Below are 18,785 nucleotides of genomic sequence, written 5' to 3'. Positions count from 1 at the left end.
CTGATCATGTGTCTCTTAAGACACTTAAAAACACTGTACTTAAGTTTTCTTAAGATGCATATCCTAATTTGTCTTAAAATTGTAGATTTTGTTTATCCCTCAACTAAATTATAAGTATATTCAGGGAGCTACAGTAGGGAAAGCTGGTAGTCCCTCAGTATTGAATATAGTGTAAAATCTTTCAGAACTTCTTGTGGAAGGTCTATAGGTATAAATATTACCATTTTCTACAACTTCTCCCTGCCCTCAAACCCCAAACAACCTGCAAGCACAATGTATAAGTACTTTCTAGAACAAATGAGTGAACATTACCAGTTTGAATAAAAATTAAATTTAAATTAAAAATTAAATTAAATTAAAAATTCCATCAGAATTCTTTGAGCACTTCTAGAATTCTTATTTTAGCAAGAAATTGTGTTGGACTGAAATACTTTGGTTAAATGTTTTGTACCTCCTTTTCAATATCAGCCATGGTGAGGCTATAAGACATAACAGGGGGAGAGGAAATGAAGGTACGTGTGCTCTCCTTCTGGCATAGTGAAGGCCTCGAACCCCAAATACCACAAACTGTGACCACAGAAATAAGGTATGCCCAAAGCATTGAACACTGAAAGATTTTAGAGAGTTATAAAATTTCCCTTTCTGTCTTTTCCCTTTTCCCCTTTGCCTTCTCTTCTTTGTTCTGTCTTTCGTGCCTCATGAGGGAAGACATGAAGCCACAGGGAGATGAGTCAGGGTTTCCAGTCTCTAATGTGCACACTATCCAAGCTGAAGCATTTCAGTGATGCAGATTCCTTAATCAGTCCCTTCACTGAATTTGGGGGAGGGATGCCGCTGCTGTGGCTTTACTCACATCCACTCGCCAGCAATGCCATGCAGCATGTACTGCTAACTTAATTTGCAAACTCTAACCCATGCAAAGTATCAAACAAGCTGAAACTATATTACTCCATTTCTATGGTACTCGCACTTCCTTTTGATTATAAATTGTGCACATGAATATAAAATCTTGATCTTTTGGCACTTAAAATAAACCTCCGCGATGTTAAGAGGTTTACCTGATTTCACCTGAATGTTTTTAAGTTTGGCCCTGCTTTGAAATGTGACCAGAGAGCTTAACATGGGAATTCAAAAATGACTTGTGGTTTCACATACTGATATGTTTTTCTTTTTATGTCTGAAATGAGATGAATACATAGAAATGACTAATTAATCTCAAGTAAATTGCAATGTAATGACAAATTCTATGGTTTTTAATAACTACTCATTTTCTCAATTCTTTATCCTCATGAATATTTATGGATAGATGGATATAAATACTGATTATGCATCGGCCCTATAGGTATAATAATACCACTTGATGAGGACCACATGGCTTCTGCTTGCTAGGAATTTGTAATTTTCGGTAAAAAATTCACTTCAATGTTCAGGGATAAAACTGGCATGATTAACAGTTATTTCCTGGATAACTGAATATTGTGAAAATGCTATTGTTGAAAACTTTTGCAAAGAATATCCTTATACTTTCCTGACTTAATAGAGAAAGGCTACAGATCACTATTTAATGTCTCCTTCAGGGGATCATCCTCAAGATCAGTTCTCATTGTGCTGTGGTTATGAAGAGTTTACTCTGAAATTCCTTGGACATTGGTACCTTAAAAAACTGTAATATCATCTTGCTCACCTTTAATTAATTCCGCTTCAATTTCTGATTACTGGGGCTTCATTTAATTAAGCTGTAGCGGCATTAGAGAGTACATTTCCTAAGAAGCACCATAGAGCTAGATCAGGAGAATGGAGCTGACAGTGCCATGAGATCTCTGGGTAGCCTAGAAAATGTCCCTTGACTGCTCTATGTTCAGCCCCTGCTTTGTAAAGGGGTATCAGTAATAAGTCCAAACTACACACTTACCAGGGCTACTGTAAGGGTAAAATAATAATAATAACAATAATGATAATGGTAATAATAATTACATTCTATTATAATATATAAATGTATGGAGAAAAACAAATGTAGACTCTTATTTTCCTTTTTAGTAAATCAGAATAATCTGTTACAGTAAGGACCCTACTGGCCAATTATGTTACAATAATTTTATTTGAACAGATATTTCTCAATGAAATGGCTAAGAAAGTTGTTTTTTGAATGGAGGCCAAATTATGACAGATCCCTCATGGCAGAACACATCGCTAATGAAACTTTACTTTGATGTTCTTCAGCAAATTACAAGTTCTCCAGAATAGCCAACTTTGGAAAACATATTATTTATATTAAGTTAAAACTATAATCAATAAGGTACACTACATTAATTTTATTATATTAGGGAAACAGGTTTTGTGAGCATGATTTTCTGATCTGTCATGATGACCTATCTGAGAACATCTTAAATTGGTTATTTTCTAAAATATTCTTATACTTACACTTAAAAGTTTTATGCAAAACAATTTATCAGCTCACACTTGAGAATGAGTTACATGTGCATGATTTTAGGAATAGTCTTTTGTTGCTGTAGACATATACCATAACAGTCATGGTAACAAAAGCCTTATTTACATAGCAAATTTTTCATTCCAGGATAGAGAGAATTAGTGAATAACCCAATTTATAGTGTGTGTGTATGCATGTGTATACATATATATGTAAAAAAGTGTATATTTTTTAACATTTAAGAAGTGTTTAAATAGGTAATACATGCTACATGTTACAAAATTTAAAAGACACAAAGAGTACACAAGAGACAGATTTTCCCTTCATCCATTTATCTTTAGCCAACAAATACCTCTAGGAACTAACCTCTGTTACCAGTTTCTCAGTCATCCTTCCAGAGATTATTCAAATGAAACTGAGTTTTAACCCAAGTTAGGTTAATATGGCAGGCCATGGTGTAGTGTCAAATTTTTCAAAGCAAGTCCCTCAGAAACATTCAATCCTTCAAAGTGTTGTACCTAAAAAGGCTCCATGAGCCAATCATTTGGTGAAATACAACACAATCCAGACTCCACATTGAGATTTAAATTATGCATCTTAAAAGTTCTGAAAAAGCAAGAAATATGTTTAACAGCATTTACCACCTGTATTTAATTACCAAACACCTTTTCTCTCCCCACAGGATGCTAATAAATGCCTGAAAAATTATCTGGAGTAGGTGAAACTAAGGAGATCTAAATAAACTATAAATTTCAGTTAATAATAATGTATCAATATTGGTTCTCTAATTGTAACAAATGTACCATATAATGTAAGATATTAATAATCAGGAAAACTGAGGGCAGAGTATATGAGAAATCTTTGTACTACCTGTACTATCAATTTTTCTATAAATCTAAAATTGTTCTAAAGAGTAAAGTTTATTTCAAAAATATTAATTTTGGAGATGTAAATGGAGCATGAAATAACACTAAGATAAGAGTTAAGAAACTTAACTTCCAGTTCAAGTTCAATGACTTGCTGTTGGTTACTAAATTGAATCCCAGTTTTCTTAGCTGCAAAATGTTAAGGTTGGGCTAGGCAATCACTAAGATGTTGTTTCTTTCTCTTTTTTTGTTTTCCCATCATTGTAAAATGTCCCCAAGATATAAATGAGTTAGAAAAAGTGAGATGTCCCTAAGATATAATGAGTTTTTTACTTAACATCTCTAGGGTTTTTTCTGTTTTGTTTTGTTTTTAATTCAGAAACTCAACTATAATTCGGTAATTTATTTAACAGAAAGTTGTAGGAAGCTTTAATGTACTAGCCAATTTGAGTTTGTCTTTAAAAGGAACTTAAGATTTTGTCTTTCTGAAGCGAATTAAACATTATCCCTAGAGTCTTAACTACTATCCATTATGGAGAAAGCTCTTTTTATAAAAGCAAAGCAAATGTAAATATGTTATCTAAATGACCACATATTTGGGAGGACACTCAACTCTTGATTATCTGGCAGAAGATAGCTAAAGTAATAATTAATCATAAAGGGTGTATTTGTGAACAAATTAAAATTACTATGATTCAGTAAAACATCTACATAACATAAGACATTCATAGTAACCAATAGAAGATACAGAGCTGTCTAAGATGGGTAGACTAGTCCCTATCCCTCAGCCCATAAAGCAGTACTTGGGGTGTATTATAATGCCATGGAGCAAAGGACTGTGGTAGAACTCAGGTGAGGGAGTGACAAAGGAGAAAGGAAAAGCTTGTGTTTGCTTAAATCCAGAAGTAGTTTAATGCTCCAGTATTTTTCGACAGACAATCTATGTGGTCTGAAGTCAATTATACTTTTGGACAATATGTGGACTGTGTTCTGAAATATTAGATTATTAATAAATTTACTTTGTGCCATATTTTTGTTAGTTTTGTAACTTTGTTTTAACCATGACTCTGGATAATCTCTATTACTTACCCCGATTATGTCAGTTAAATGGTTGATCATAGTAGAGTACAAAGTAATTAGTTTTCCTTTATTTTCAAATTGTTTCCTTATTTGCCATGCATCAACAAATATTATCAAAGATTTCCTTAATTATATTTGTAACCATTTTTTGAAGTAGAAATTGCATTTGTTTGTATCATTACATCAAATCCTTCATTCTCAAACAGTTAAACCCACATAACATTAACTAAATATCTGTAGGCTATGGCATACTCTTTGTCATTCTAATTAAATTTACTATTGTATTATTTGTAGATTTTTAACTAGATTACATCTGATGCTCCCAAGTTTTCATGGTACAAAATTAAGGATATTATAATTGACCCCTTTTTAAAAATAAGATTTGCCATAAAAGTAATCTCTCTTTTATAATTTCAAAGCATTGTAAATTATTGCTGATCCTTATTTTCCTTGTACTTTATATTTATTCTACTGCCAAAATTATAATTAAGGCTTTCTTGTGATAACAAATTTAGTCACCAACCAATATTTATGCTATATCTTCTACACTGAATATATAACAGTTCTTACAAATGAATGTTTTGCTTTACTTTCATTGACAATAAGATATATTTCTCAATTTTTACCTTTGCACAAATTTGTACATTTGTACCTTTCTATATATATGAATAAAAGTATCCTTCATTTTCTTTCTTTTTTTTTAATTTAATTTTATTGAGATTGTTCACATACCATACAATTATCCAAAGATCCAAAGTGCATAATCAATCGCCCACGGTACTATCATACAGCTGTGCATCCATCACAATTATTTTTTTTCAATTTTTAGAATATTTTAATTACTCCAGAAAAGAGATAAAGACAAAAAAGAAAACTCAACTCCTCCCATCTCCTAACCACCCCCTCCATTATTGACTCATAATATTGGATAGTACATTTCTTACTATTGATGAAAGAATGTTAAAATACTACTAACTAGTACATAGTTTGCAATAGATATAGTTTTTCCCTACATACCCCTCTCTTATTAACTTCTAGTTATAATGTCATACATTTGTTCTAGTTCATGAAAGAGATTTCTAATATTTATACAGTTAATCACAGACAGTTTCCAATACCTCCAACTTTCCTTCTGGTGACATACATAACTCTAAGCTTCCCCTTTCCACCACATTCACACACCATTCAGCACTGTTATTTATCCACACAATAATGTGCTACTGTCACCTCTGTCCATTTCCAAACACTTAAGATCAATCTAATTGAACATTTTGCTCATAATAAGCAACCATTCCTCATTCTTTAACCTTGTCTATATCCTGGTAACTTATATTTCATGTCTATGAGTTTATATATTATAATTAGTTCATATCAGTGAGACCATGCAATGTTTGTCCTTATGTGTCTGACTTATTTCATTCAATGTAGTGCCCTCAAGGTTTCTTAATCAACCCATTAAAAAAAAAAATGACTATGTTCACCCACCATACTTTCCATCCTAAGTAAACAATCAATGGTTCCCTGTATAGTTATATATTTATGTATTCCTCCCCATCTATATAAAGACATCTCCATTTCTTCCACAAAGAAGGAGGAAGAGTTAAAGGTAGAGAGACAAAAGAAAAAGAAAAAGAAGGGGGAAAAAAAAACCCATGACAGCTAAAAAGCAACAAAAGGAAAGACAGAGTTAACCCACAGTAGAATAAAAGAGTCAGACAACATCACCAATGCCAAGAGTCCCATACCCTTCCCTTATGTCCTACTCTTAAAGATATTTAGTTTTGGTATATTGCCTTTGTTACATTAAAGGAAGCATAATATACTGTTTCTCTTAACTATAGTCTCTAGTTTGCTTTGATTGTATTTCTTTTCCCCAATACCACCCTATTTTTAACCTTGCAAGGTTGACATTCATTTGTTCACCCTCATGTAAAAACATATTTGTACATTTTATCACAATTGTTGAGCACTCTAGGTTTCACTGAGTTACAACTCCCAGTTTTTATCTTTCCTTTTTCCTTCTGGTATCCCACATGCTTCTAACCTTCCTCTTTCAACCATACTCATCTTTGGTCAGTGTACTTATTGCTGTGCTATCATCACCCAAAATTGTGTTCCAAACCTCTTACTCCTGTCTTTTCCTTTCTGTCTGTAGTGCTCCCTTTAGTATTTCCTGTAGAGCAGGTATCTTGTTTACAAACTCTCTCACTGTCTGTCAGAGAATATTTTAAACTCTTCCTCTTATTTGAAGGACAGTTTTGCCAGATATAGGATTCTTGGTTGGCAATTTTTGTATTTCAGTATCTTAAAGGTATCACCCCACTTCCTTCTTCCCTCCATGGTTTCTATTGAGAAATCCGCACAAAGTCTTATCAAGCTTCCTTTGTATGTGATGGATCGCTTTTCTCTTGCTGCTTTCAGGATTCTCTGTCTTTGACATTTGATAATCTGATTAAGTGTCTTGGTGTAGGCCTATTCATATCTTTTCTGTTTGGGGTATGCTGCGCTTCTTGGATCTGTAATTTTATGTCTTTCATAAGAGATGGGGAATTTTCAATGATTATTTCCTCTATTATTGCTTGTGCCCCTATTCCTTTCTCTTCTCCTTCTGGGACACCCATGGCACATATGTTCATGCATTTCATGTTGTCATTCAATTCCCTGAGACGTTGCTTATATTTTTCCATTCTTTTCCCAATCTGTTCTTTGGTGTGTAGGCTTTCAGGTGTCTTGTTCTCCAGTTCCTGAGTGTTTTCTTCTGCCTCTTGAGATCTGCTGTTGTATGTCTCCATTGTGTTTTTCACCTCTTGTATTGTGCCTTTCATTTCCATAGATTCTGTCAGTTGTTTATTCAAACTTTCGATTTGTACCTTATGTTCACCCTGTGTTTTCTTTATTGCCTTCATCTCTTTTGCTATATCTTCCCTGAACTTGTTGAGAAGGTTTTTGATTTGATTTAGCATATTTCTTTGAAAATCTTTCATTTATTTTTTTCATTAAAGTGAAACAATATCTCAACTGTATCTTGATTGAGGTGTATGTTTGTTCCTTTGGGCCGTATCTTCGTTTTTCCTAGTATAGATTGCAGTTTTCTGTTGTCTAGGAATCTGGTTTCCTTGGTTACCCCAGTCAGATTTTCCCTGACTAGAACAGGTTCAAGTCTCAGAATAGGGTTATCTTAGAGGAATGTATCTTAGAGGAATGACAGACTTTCCTGTGAGGTCTCCTGTAGCTGTGCTTTTCCTAACCTGCCCAACAGGTGGCACCTGTCAGCCTGTGGCTCCCAACTGGTGTAAGGAGGTGTAGCCTCCTTAGTTTCTGTTTTGGCTGTTTTCCCCCAGGATCTGGGGTCTGGTTCTGAAGGGAAAGCTGGGCCCCACCTCCTTACTCTTAGGGAAGATATACCCCCTAGGAAGTTATTGTCTGCATTAAATTGTCTCTCTGACTCTGTTATCTCCCACCATCTGGGTCAGAGTGCTGCAAACTGAAAATGGCTGTGGATCTCTCCTCTGAGCCCCTCAGGTTGAGACAGAGAAAAAGGGACAGAAAGCCCCCTTTTAGAGCCAGTACACGGCCCCCAGTTTCACTCATTGGCCAAAGGTAACATCTGGTCTTCTGGGCTCTCCATCCCAGGACAGATAAGTCTTCTGGTTCTTTAAGGTCAGTCATCACTGAAAGCGTGTCTGCTTGTTGGGGGTTTGTAGCTTGTATTCAGCAGTTCACATTTGTTAATTAAAACCCCAAATGGAGCTCAGTTGAGCTATATTCACTTGCTGGGAGAGTGCTGCTTTCTCCTACAGCGAGGTTTTGCAGCTAATCCTGCGGTGGGGGGAGGGGGCTCCCAGCACAGTTCTGCAGCTTTTATCTACAGATTTTATGCTGCGATCTTAGGCATTCCTCCCAATCCTGGTTGGTGTATTATGTGTGGACACTCATGGTTGTTCCCCAGCAGTTATTCCAAATTATTTACTAGTTGTTCCTTGTTGTTCATTAGTTGTTCCAGGGAACTAACTAAATTCCACTCCTCTCTATGCCGCCATCTTGCCCGCTCCTCCCTTCATTTTCTTTTACTACGAGGGCAGCAATATACTATAGAGCACAGGCTTTAGATTCTTACTCCCTGAGTTTGACTCTGTTCCCTTAGTCAAGTATCTGTGACTCTCTGTGCCTTGGTCTCCTCAACTATAAACTGAAGATAAAAATACTACTGGTCCCAGAGAAATGTTGTAACGATTAAAGGAGTTAATGCATGTAAAGAACTTACAAAGTGCTTGTTATATTGTAAGTCGTTAACAGTATTAGCTGTTTTTATTATTTTGGTGTTGGTTATTTCTCATCCTCCCAAGAGCCTTTATGAGCTGTATTTCCTTGCATTAGGTCTTCTATAATTTTATTTTTATTGAAGATGAAAATTTTCAATCACAATAAGCTGTCTTTTAACCATTTGAATAATTTTACCTATAAAGTTATTCTACTTTAAACCTTTAGCAGAATTCTTGCTAAATTCAGAAGCTTATGAATTTGAATGCCTGTTTCCAATAATATGAAAGGCTAGATGTGCAGATAATATTGCTTGCTTAAAAGATTTAAACTTCTGGAATGTATGTGTCTGTGAATATATACATAATACTTACTCCCCTCCCGCCTTAATAACATTGAAGGGCTGTCAAGGCATTATGGAAATTATCGGGCTACGGTCTACGGGAAGGCAGGAACCTAGAGAGATAAGGAGCACAGAAATCTCTTTTGACCTGAAGACATTTACTGAACATAAGCATCAGTTTTAGCAGCTTTGCGGGGCACAGAGGGGCAGGGACAAAGTCTAGAATTTTCCAAGGTGGAAAGTCTAATGGGAGACCCTGTTCTTATACAGATGAGACCACACAGACCTAATTTTGTAACCATAAACCCATCTTTAGACAGATTTGTACTCCAAATTCATATGATCTGGATGATTAAAAAAAAAAAAAAATTCAAACCTTTTAGTGTAAAATGGTCCAAGACCAAGAATGTCCCCAGGTGGCAGAAGCAAAGACAAATATTTGTGGGGGAAAACACCTTCCTATCAGGCCTCAAAGAAGTAATTTTGCAAGATAAATGGATATCACAAAGTAAATACATATTTCACTCATAAGGAAACAAGGTGCATGTGTGGGAACATTAGAAACAAGGACAACAGATATAAGCTGTGAAAATTTCAAATACTATAACACACACACTTACTATGGTTAAAGAAACAACGGGCTTAAAATGATAATATGAGACTATAAAGAATGATGCAGCAGATTTGAAAAAAAAAAACAAATGCGATGTCTACAGATGAAAAATGTAATGTCTGAAAATCAAAATTCAGTGGCCATCTTTCTCTCTAAGTCCACTCGACAGGTAAACCCACTGCCCTCCCCACTACATGGGACATGACTCACAGGAGTATAAATCTCCCTAGCAACGCAGGACATGACTCCTGGGGATGAGCCTGGACCCAGTATCGTGGGATTGAGAAAATCTTCTCAACCAAAAGAGGGAATCAAAATGAAACAAAATAAAGTTTCAGTGGCTGAGAGACTTCAAATGGAGTCAAGAGGTCACTCTGGAGGGTATTCTTATGCACTATATAGATATCCCTTTTTAGTCTTTAGTGTATTGGAATAGCTAGAAGTAAATACCTGAAACTGTTGAACTGCAACCCAGTAACCTTGATTCTTAAAGATGATTCTATAACTATGTAGCTTACATGGTGTAACTTTGTGACTGTGAAAACCTTGTGGCTCACACTCCCTTAATCTAATGTATGGACAGATAAGTAGAAAAATGGGGACAGATATTAAATGGAATGTTTTGGGTGTTCTTTTATACTTTTATTTTCATAATCTTTTTGGGAGCAATGAAAATGTTTAGAAATTGACTGTGGTGATGAATGCACAACTATATGATGGTAATGTGAACAACTGATTGTACACTCCGGATGACTGTATGGAATGTGAATGTATCTCAATAAAACTGAATTTTAAAAAAACTTCAATGGTCAGATTTAACAGAGATTAATCTTTTAGAAATGAATAGAGAATTGGAAAAATGAAAGATAGACTAGAAGGAATTATGCAGAATGCAGCATTGAGAGATAAGGAAATGGAATATAAAAGAAAAGTTAAGAGACCTGGAAAATAGTGAGACAGTCTAACATAAGTCTAATTGGAGCTCCAAAAGGAAAGGACAGAGAGAATAGGGTAGAAAACATAGTTGGCAAATAATGGCTGAGAAATATTTAGAACTAATGAAAGTCGCCTACCTACATCCTCAAAAATCACAGCTCATATGCAAAATAATTAAAAAGAAATCCACATTTGGATGTATCATGGTGAAACTTTAGAACACCAAAGACAAAGGGATAATCTTAAAAGTAGCCAGAAAGAACAGTCAGAGGACCTCCAAAGAAGTGAATATGAGACCATGGCTAACTTCTCAACTTCCTATGAAATTAAATCTTTAATATGTGGAATGAAAATAATTGCTAACCCAGAATTTTAGATTCAGTAGAATTTTTTTTCAAGAACAAGAGTGAAATAAAGGTATTTTTTAGCCAGCTGAAAGTAGAGAAAGTTTGCTGCTCACAGAACTTCACTAAAGGAAATTCTAAAGGATGTACTTCAGGCAAATGGAAAATAATCCTAGATAAAAGGTCTGAAGGGCAAAAAGGAACAAACAACAATGAAAGTTATAAATTTGTAGATAAATTTAAATAACATTGGCTATATAAACCACAGTAATGTCTCATTTAAAGAGAGAGAAAGAGAGAGAGAGAGAGGGAGAGGGAGAGAGGGAATGAGAGAATTCAACTACACAAAAATAACATATAAATTGGTGAAGGGGGATTAAAGGAATTGAAGTCTTCTACATCCTTGGGTAGTCTGACAGGAGTAAAGGGGTGGGTACTGGTTAACTTTATTGTTACAGATGGAATTAGACAAGCTAAAAGAAGTCACACTGGAGTGGGATCTTAGTCCACTATGATTGCTGTCCTTATAAGAAGGGGAGAGGAGACAGAGCAAGGGAAGAATGCCATGTGTCAATGAGGCAGAGACTGGAGCCCAAGGATTGCCAGCAAACCACCAGAAGCCAGGAAGAGGCAAGGAAAGAATGGCCCCTATTGATTTCTGACTTCTAGCCTCCAGAACTGTGAGACAATAAATTTCTGCTGTTTTAAGCTACCCACTCTGTGATACTTTATTATGGCAGACCTAGGAAACGAAGGTATCAGATAAAGTCTAAGCAAAAGAAAGCTCATGTGGTTATATTAATATCAGACAAAATAGACTTTGAGATAAAAGCATTACTAAAAATAATGAGGGTCATTTTATAATAATGAAAGCTCCTATTCTTCAGGAAGATAAACTATTTTATTTAATTATATAGTCTCAAATAGAATATTTTAATATAAAGAATAATAAATTTGACCCACTGAGCATATATAGAACACTGCACACAGCATTTTTTTCCAGTATGCATGCAACATTTACACCGCCACAAGGCAATTTTCATCAAACTTTAAAGACTGCAGTCATAAAATGAACTCTGCCAATTATTATCTGTATGACCTTGCAGAAGTTCTTTAACCTCTCTGAGTTTCAGTCTTCTAAACTGCAAAATGGAGACAATAATAATATACTTTTGCTATGAAGGCAGAGACACAAAAGAGTATGATGCAATCAAGGGTCCTACATGCCATGAGAGAAAGTCTGGAATTTAAACTGAATAAATTTAAACAAGGATGACATAATTAGATATGTCTTAGAAAGACAAAGTTGGCAGTAAGGTGGAAAATTCTTAGAAAAAGGCAAAACCGGAAGCAGGGAGATGCATCAGGAAGAAATTACAATAAATCAGATGAGAAATGTTGGGGGCTTGAAGGAGTGTGAAAGAATATCTTCATAAATATTATTCATGTTCCAATTTACAATTTCAGTCCCAAAGAGAACTAACAGAAATTAGGTATATTTAACAAATATTAATATGAATATGGCTATTACTTTAAAAATTCTTTGGTGAATAACTAAGGATGTTAAAAAACACAATTTTTTCATTCCATTAAAATAGACAATCGAAGAGGCAATCTTTAAGACAAACATCTCTATGACCTATTAGAAAAAGAAACTGGGCCATGGTATCTTTGGAATTTTAAAATTATTAATTCTATATGTAAAGCATTCTATGATCTCACTTCCTCATGCAGTCTAAAGTTTAATAATCTCACTGTTAGGAATTTCTTCTTTACAACCAACCCCCCAAAGCAAAAACACTGGCTATTTCTGTTACCTGATATTTTCTACTTAAAGTACTAACATACTGGTGTATTCACTCAACGATATTTAAAAATTCAAGAGAAAATTGGTCCTATGCATAGGGTTTTGAAGAAATTCAGTTTATAAATGCAAATGAGGCAAATACTAAGAAACACTGTATTAATTTTCTTCATAATTTTAATTTACATGAAATGTAGGTTATTATATAAAAGTGCAATAATTTAAAATTCAAATGGGTGAAAGTTAAAACTATTGTACCTAGTTCTTCTATGTAGCACAATCATTCTATAGAGAAGAGGTTCTTTCATAACTTAGGCTATTTTTTTGTTTGCTTTTAATCAGTAACTCAAAGCCCATAAAGACATGAATCATGAATTAAAATTTAGGGAAATAACATCTGGCTAGTGTAAATGATAGTAGTAAGAACAGCTATTGCAGAGAATGACATAGTAGCATATCCTTGACAAGAGAGTTCTTATTTCTTATAGTAGCATTTGCATTTTAATTTGCATGTCCTATACAAGAGTGTCATAATTAAGGTGAAAGCAAATTAGGTTGATTCAAAATGAAAGAGTGTGCTCAAATAAATGAAAGTGTTGGAATAAGATGAATAAAACAGGCCAAGGGGAAAATGCAACTCTAAGGAATTTTACACATTGTCTCTGTCAATCATTTTGGAAATCCAAACATTACATCAAACAGTGTCAATCCCAAGAGAGATTTCTAATTTATCTACTTTATACTAATGTAAAATATTCCTGGTGCTGTCATTTGGGAAGGGGAGGGGAGGAAGAAAAGGAGATCAAGCCTGCACCCCAATCTATTTTTGCCTTGCACCCCAGGTTCCCTACCTGTGGAAGAGGGGTCCTTACTCTTCCTTGTTCTAATCCCCCAAATCCTGGGATTGAAAGGGTTGAACAATAGGACGAGAATTGTGTGCTGCAGCAGCAGGTCCCCAGTGAATCAACACCTGTGGTAGCAATTGCTAGGGAAGGATTCTGCCAGCTTCACCAATGGCAGCTATTCCCCCACTCCTGGCAGCTGCCCAACATCTACTTGGAGACCAGCATGGGGATCACTGAGCTAGAGCTGTTGTGTAAGCATGCTCTAAAGACCTGCAAGATCTTTGCTGAGTTGGCTCATTGAGGTTAGTACAATGGCACAAAATTCCACATAATCATCAAAGACTTCATGATCTAGGGAGGTGACACAAAAGGGACAGGGCAAGGCAGTACATCTGTCTACAGCAAGCCATTTGGATGAACCTCATCCAGACTTGAAATTCACAGGGGCTGGAATTTTTGCAAGGGCTAATGCAGGGCCAGACACCAACAGCAGCCAGTTCTTTGTGACCATGGCACCCATCTGTGGCGTGATGGCAAACACCATTTTTGGCTGGGTGTGTCAGGGCATAGGAATGGTGAATTGAGTGGGAATGGTAGAAAAAAACTCCCAGGACTGCCCTCTGAATGATGTGAGAATCATTGCGGCCTATCCTTCTGGGTAGACTTGCTGCCCTCTTGGCCAGACCTTTGGGTCCTCTGAGATGGCCCTGTGAACCAGCTTCAAGACGGCCTAGAAAGACACGTATTTCTAAACGTCATTCTGGCCTTGAAAATCATGGAGCTAAGGAAGCCTGGTTCTTGGGTGAGTTAGAGATGGAAGTTTATTTTAACAGAATGCTTCTTTCCTCTTCTCCCAGTGACTACATTGACAGATCATTTGCAGAAATGCCCATACAAGTTCATGCACAATTACTGCTAACTGCAAATGATCCATACTGCTCCTTCTTGTGTGTGTCTACTCTGATCCACTTGGAGCAAAATGAAGCAGGATCTGTCTATCTGTGGTGTCTAACCAAACTTCTTCCTGGGGAGATTTATATTCTGGCTTGTGTTGCAGTCTTTGGTGGCTGACAGCCACAGAATTCAAAACCAAGTAGTGTCTGTCAGCCTTCTAACTCTGCACACACACTATTTCAGTCTCCTACATTTGTTCTTCCAGGGAGAGTTTGCATCTCTCTATTTTCCCTCTTAAAACCAGAGCATTAACACTGTTAATTCTGACACTTAGACATCCCACACAAAGCAACACTCAATTTTTGCCAAATGAAAAATGCATCCAACAATCAAGTTTCTAAGAAGGTGTCAAGTGGGGAATGATAATGTGTAATAACTGAGAAACGAATTTATTAAAAGACAGCAGAAGTAATGACCGTTTTTTTTTTCTCTCCAGAAATCTGTAGTAAGCACAAGGATGGGCTGAATTCTCCTTAAAAAGCAGTAGTATTGAAGGAGAAAGGCACCTCTTAGGTTTTCTTAACCTAAGACAGAGAAACTAGATAAGAGATGACATTTTTACATGCTAAGTTAAAGAAAAAAATCTTCCTTTTTTTTTTTTTTTGAGGAAGGGTAGGGATAAGAGAAAAAAAGTTAATACATATGTAATACATAGAAATGTCCAAAATAAAATGCCACTGATGGTTGGGGATTAAAAAAAAAAAAAAAAGGAGATCAAGGTCATGCTTATCTCTCACTGGAGAGTATCAAACTCTATCTTGAATCTGACATGACATTATCCCTTTCAACTCTCATCTGGATTACAACAACCTCCTTTCTAACTGGTCTTCCAAAGTTCCACTCTTGTCTATTTTCAATCAATTTACTATAGAACAGAAAAGGTGATCTTCTTGCAATAGAAATCATATAACATAAACTACTGTTTAAAATCTTGCAAAAGCTCCCCAAAGCACACAGGCCTTTACTTTGGCCTCCATACTTTGCATGATCTGGCTCCTGCCTACCTCTCCATGCTACACTCACCCTTACCAGACAGAATTCAGACACCCAAACACATACACATACACACACCACTCCCTGTTTTTTCCCCTCTTAGTATATATCATAATGTGCAATTATTTTTTTATATCTGCCAGCTTATTTATAAAGTTTCTTCCCTAGCTTGTGGTGACATGTGTCTTTTCTGATGACATCTTTTTAAGTATAACTTTTTATGATAGAAATGTAAGGTAGATTTTTATACATGCACATTTTTTTTTTTCTACTTTGAAACATCAGAACAGTGCTTTTAAAAAAAACATGTTTCATATTAATATGTGATGTTTGATGAAAAAGTGGTTCTGTGTTCAAATAACTCTTGCAAGGTGCTGCACACTGTATGTTCCTCTTGAGAGTCTAAGATGCACATTAGTGAATTAAAAGTTATGAGAAGTAAAATAAATCCTCTCATTTTTATTCAACCCGTTTCCTATATTTGTAGTTTATGCAAACTCCTGCCTCTTTTCTTTATGTAGCATTTACTAACCTTCTGAGGGACTAGTGTTCAACATAAAAAAATTTGGGAAATGATGCTCGAGGGCTCCAGGGAAGAACTACTCTGGTCTACTGACTTATCTATTTATCTACCCAAGTGAATTCAAGGATTTCCTCATAGTACCATACGATTCTTCTAAAAAACCTCATGCTATATAAAATCATGAACTACAAATATGTCATTACTGGAAGAAAAGCATCACTAATGTAAAGTAAGTTTACATGAACTAGTAGTAAATTACTAGCAATTTACAAATAGCTATAATTCAGGCCTCGATCCATATTTTGTACTATATGTGTTTTATATTTGATATATGTTCATTTAGCCATAATTACGCTAGTTTTACTTTATTATTATTTTTTTGTGAACTACGAGACAACCAGAAGTATTCACAATTAATTCCTAAAATGCTTTTCAGGTAGAATTTACTGTCAATGGCAGCCTCTGCCCAAGGTTCCTATACTCCACACATATTCTTTAAAGGATTACTTGGATGCTCATTGCTTCTAAAACATTTTTGTTTAGCCAGTTCACCAGAAATTTGTTGATAGCCATGAGTACTTGGAGTTCATGACTTTTTATAGCATGATACAGTGAAGATCATTTTCCATTGGTAAAGTTGCTTTTGTTACTCCATCTGTGAGCCACTTTATAACTCTATATTTTTATTCTGAACACCCAAATGTTAAATCTTTAGATATCCAACAATACTGAATCTTTCTTTTTGTTGCCCTCATTATCTTCTTATAATATGTCTTTGGCATAAAATACTATTTGGGCAGAAAAGGTCTCCAAGTTTCTCCAATGTACTTAGGAACTTTTGTAGATATACATGCACCATTGGCTAGCACACAAGTACATCTGGTCACCCCCAACAGATGGTATTAACAAATAGGCAACATCATTTTCTTTTTGTCATGAGTTTATTCTTTAGTCTACAGAGTATTTAAAGCACAATTTATACTTATGATGAAAAGAGAAAAAAACAAAGTCAAACACCCTTGAAAAATCTGGAAAAGACAAGAAGCAAGAAGAGTCAGTGTTAGATATGTCACCCATATCTCCAATTCTGCAACTAACTACAAATATACCTATATACTGATTGCTTTTACTGTGTTAACTAAAGAACCTTTTGGAATCTACTCTGTTCACACCAGAATTGCTTCTGTACTTACATATTTTTGTATTATCTAAACTTTTTCTTAGGTAATCTGATGTAAAAATGCATTTGTTCACTCATTTATTAAACAAATATTTCTTTTATGTATCATTCTTGTGTAAGTGTTAGGGAAGTCACAGATATCTGTTGAGTGGCCATTGCCCAGGCCTCACCTATCATCACCTCTTTCTCTGGGAAAGTCATGAACACATAGTACCATACTCTGGTCTTCTGCTGTCTCCACCTGCTTTTCAATTATGTGCCATTCCACAACCTGGAGGAGATGATAGTTTAATGAAAAGACCCAGCCAGAACTTAAACCTGAAAAATGGGAAAAAGCAGTCCTGGATGCTTACCAAAATAGGAATTCTCAGTGGCAGGCCTTCCTCCCCCTAATGTAGATAAAAACCACACTCAAACAGTATAGATTTGTCTCTCTTCTCCTACAAGAGGTTGGTTGTGCAGAGCTGCCATCAATCAACTCTGACCGGGAGCAGTTTTTGGCAACCCTGGGAAACTGGACACAATGGGACTTCTTTCTCTGCTCTTTTGGACTCTTTGTGCTATGTAAGTGACAAGGAGATTATTTGCCTTTTCTGGACTCTTTATTCTGTGTAACTAATAAAGGGATCATTTGCTGAAAGTTTCTGTTGTGCCCTGATCCTATGTTGCCATGATGCACTGTTGTAGCAACTCGCTCCACCCAAAATATCATGCTAAGTGACATGGAATATAAGAAGATTCAGGAGTCCCAGGTTTGCATTCAAGAAGTTTACAAACTGGAAATGGAGTTAAGGCACACAGAAGAGTACAAAGCAAAATGGGTCAAATATTAGAGGATGTGCTTAAAAGCCTACAAGCTCAAAGAGGAAAGAGAGATTGTTCTCGTGGTTTCCATGAAAGTCTTGTATTGGTGGCTTTTGAAGAGCACATTTTTAAAAGATGTGGGGGAATAAGAATTTTCAAGGAGGAGAACCATATAAGCAAAGGCAAAGAAATGTGAAGGGGTGAGATACATTTGAGGAATTTCAGTTAAGTCCAACTTCAGAAAAGCACTGATAGATAAAGCAGAGAGTAGTACTAAAGGTAAAGTTGTGGACATTTTCTCATGCAAATGGAAGTAAGTTCTTACCTGAATGGAGGGAAGAAATTAGGGTGATTCATAAAAGGAATATAACTAGTGATAAATAAGAAAGAGTGAAGAATGACTTCTCCTGAGTCCATGCCTAGACACGGAGTCTCTGGTTGGTGGCCTGGGGATCTGACCATGGAAAGAGCAATTTAGCTGACAAATACAGAGTTCTACATTCTCACTTATATTTTAAATTATAATTGTTAAATCAAATTACTTGTACCAGAAACATGTCTATAACAAATCTCATTATTATTTCTATTGTGTAGGACAATTGGAACTAATTTTAACCAGATTACCGTACACTGATTGGGTTTTGAAAGATCACTTCATCCTGCCACTAAATCTACAGTAAGATAAAGACTTTATTTCCTCTCTTTTCTTGTGAACTAAGAGAAATACAAAATATATTTTTGTTACCTAGCCTAGAAAATGAACAAGAAACACACACCTGATTAAGTTGTAAATTTATGAGAAAATAATTTAA

At 35.5% G+C, this 18,785-nt stretch overlaps 1 protein-coding gene and 1 pseudogene across 4 annotated transcripts in view; one reads left to right on the top strand and one right to left on the bottom strand.

Moving 5' to 3' along the window:
* XRCC4 (X-ray repair cross complementing 4) overlaps positions 1–18,785 on the bottom strand; it is a 334,165-nt gene that overhangs the window by 35,553 nt on the left and 279,827 nt on the right. The gene's annotated exons all lie outside the window — the stretch shown is intronic.
* LOC119507616 lies at positions 13,688–14,181 on the top strand (annotated as a pseudogene).

This window comes from Choloepus didactylus, chromosome 13 (genome assembly GCF_015220235.1).
Source record: "Choloepus didactylus isolate mChoDid1 chromosome 13, mChoDid1.pri, whole genome shotgun sequence".
Classification (NCBI taxonomy): domain Eukaryota; kingdom Metazoa; phylum Chordata; class Mammalia; order Pilosa; family Megalonychidae; genus Choloepus; species Choloepus didactylus.
The sequence above is the reverse complement of the archived record's forward strand: the minus strand, read 5'-3'. Positions and strand labels throughout refer to the sequence as shown.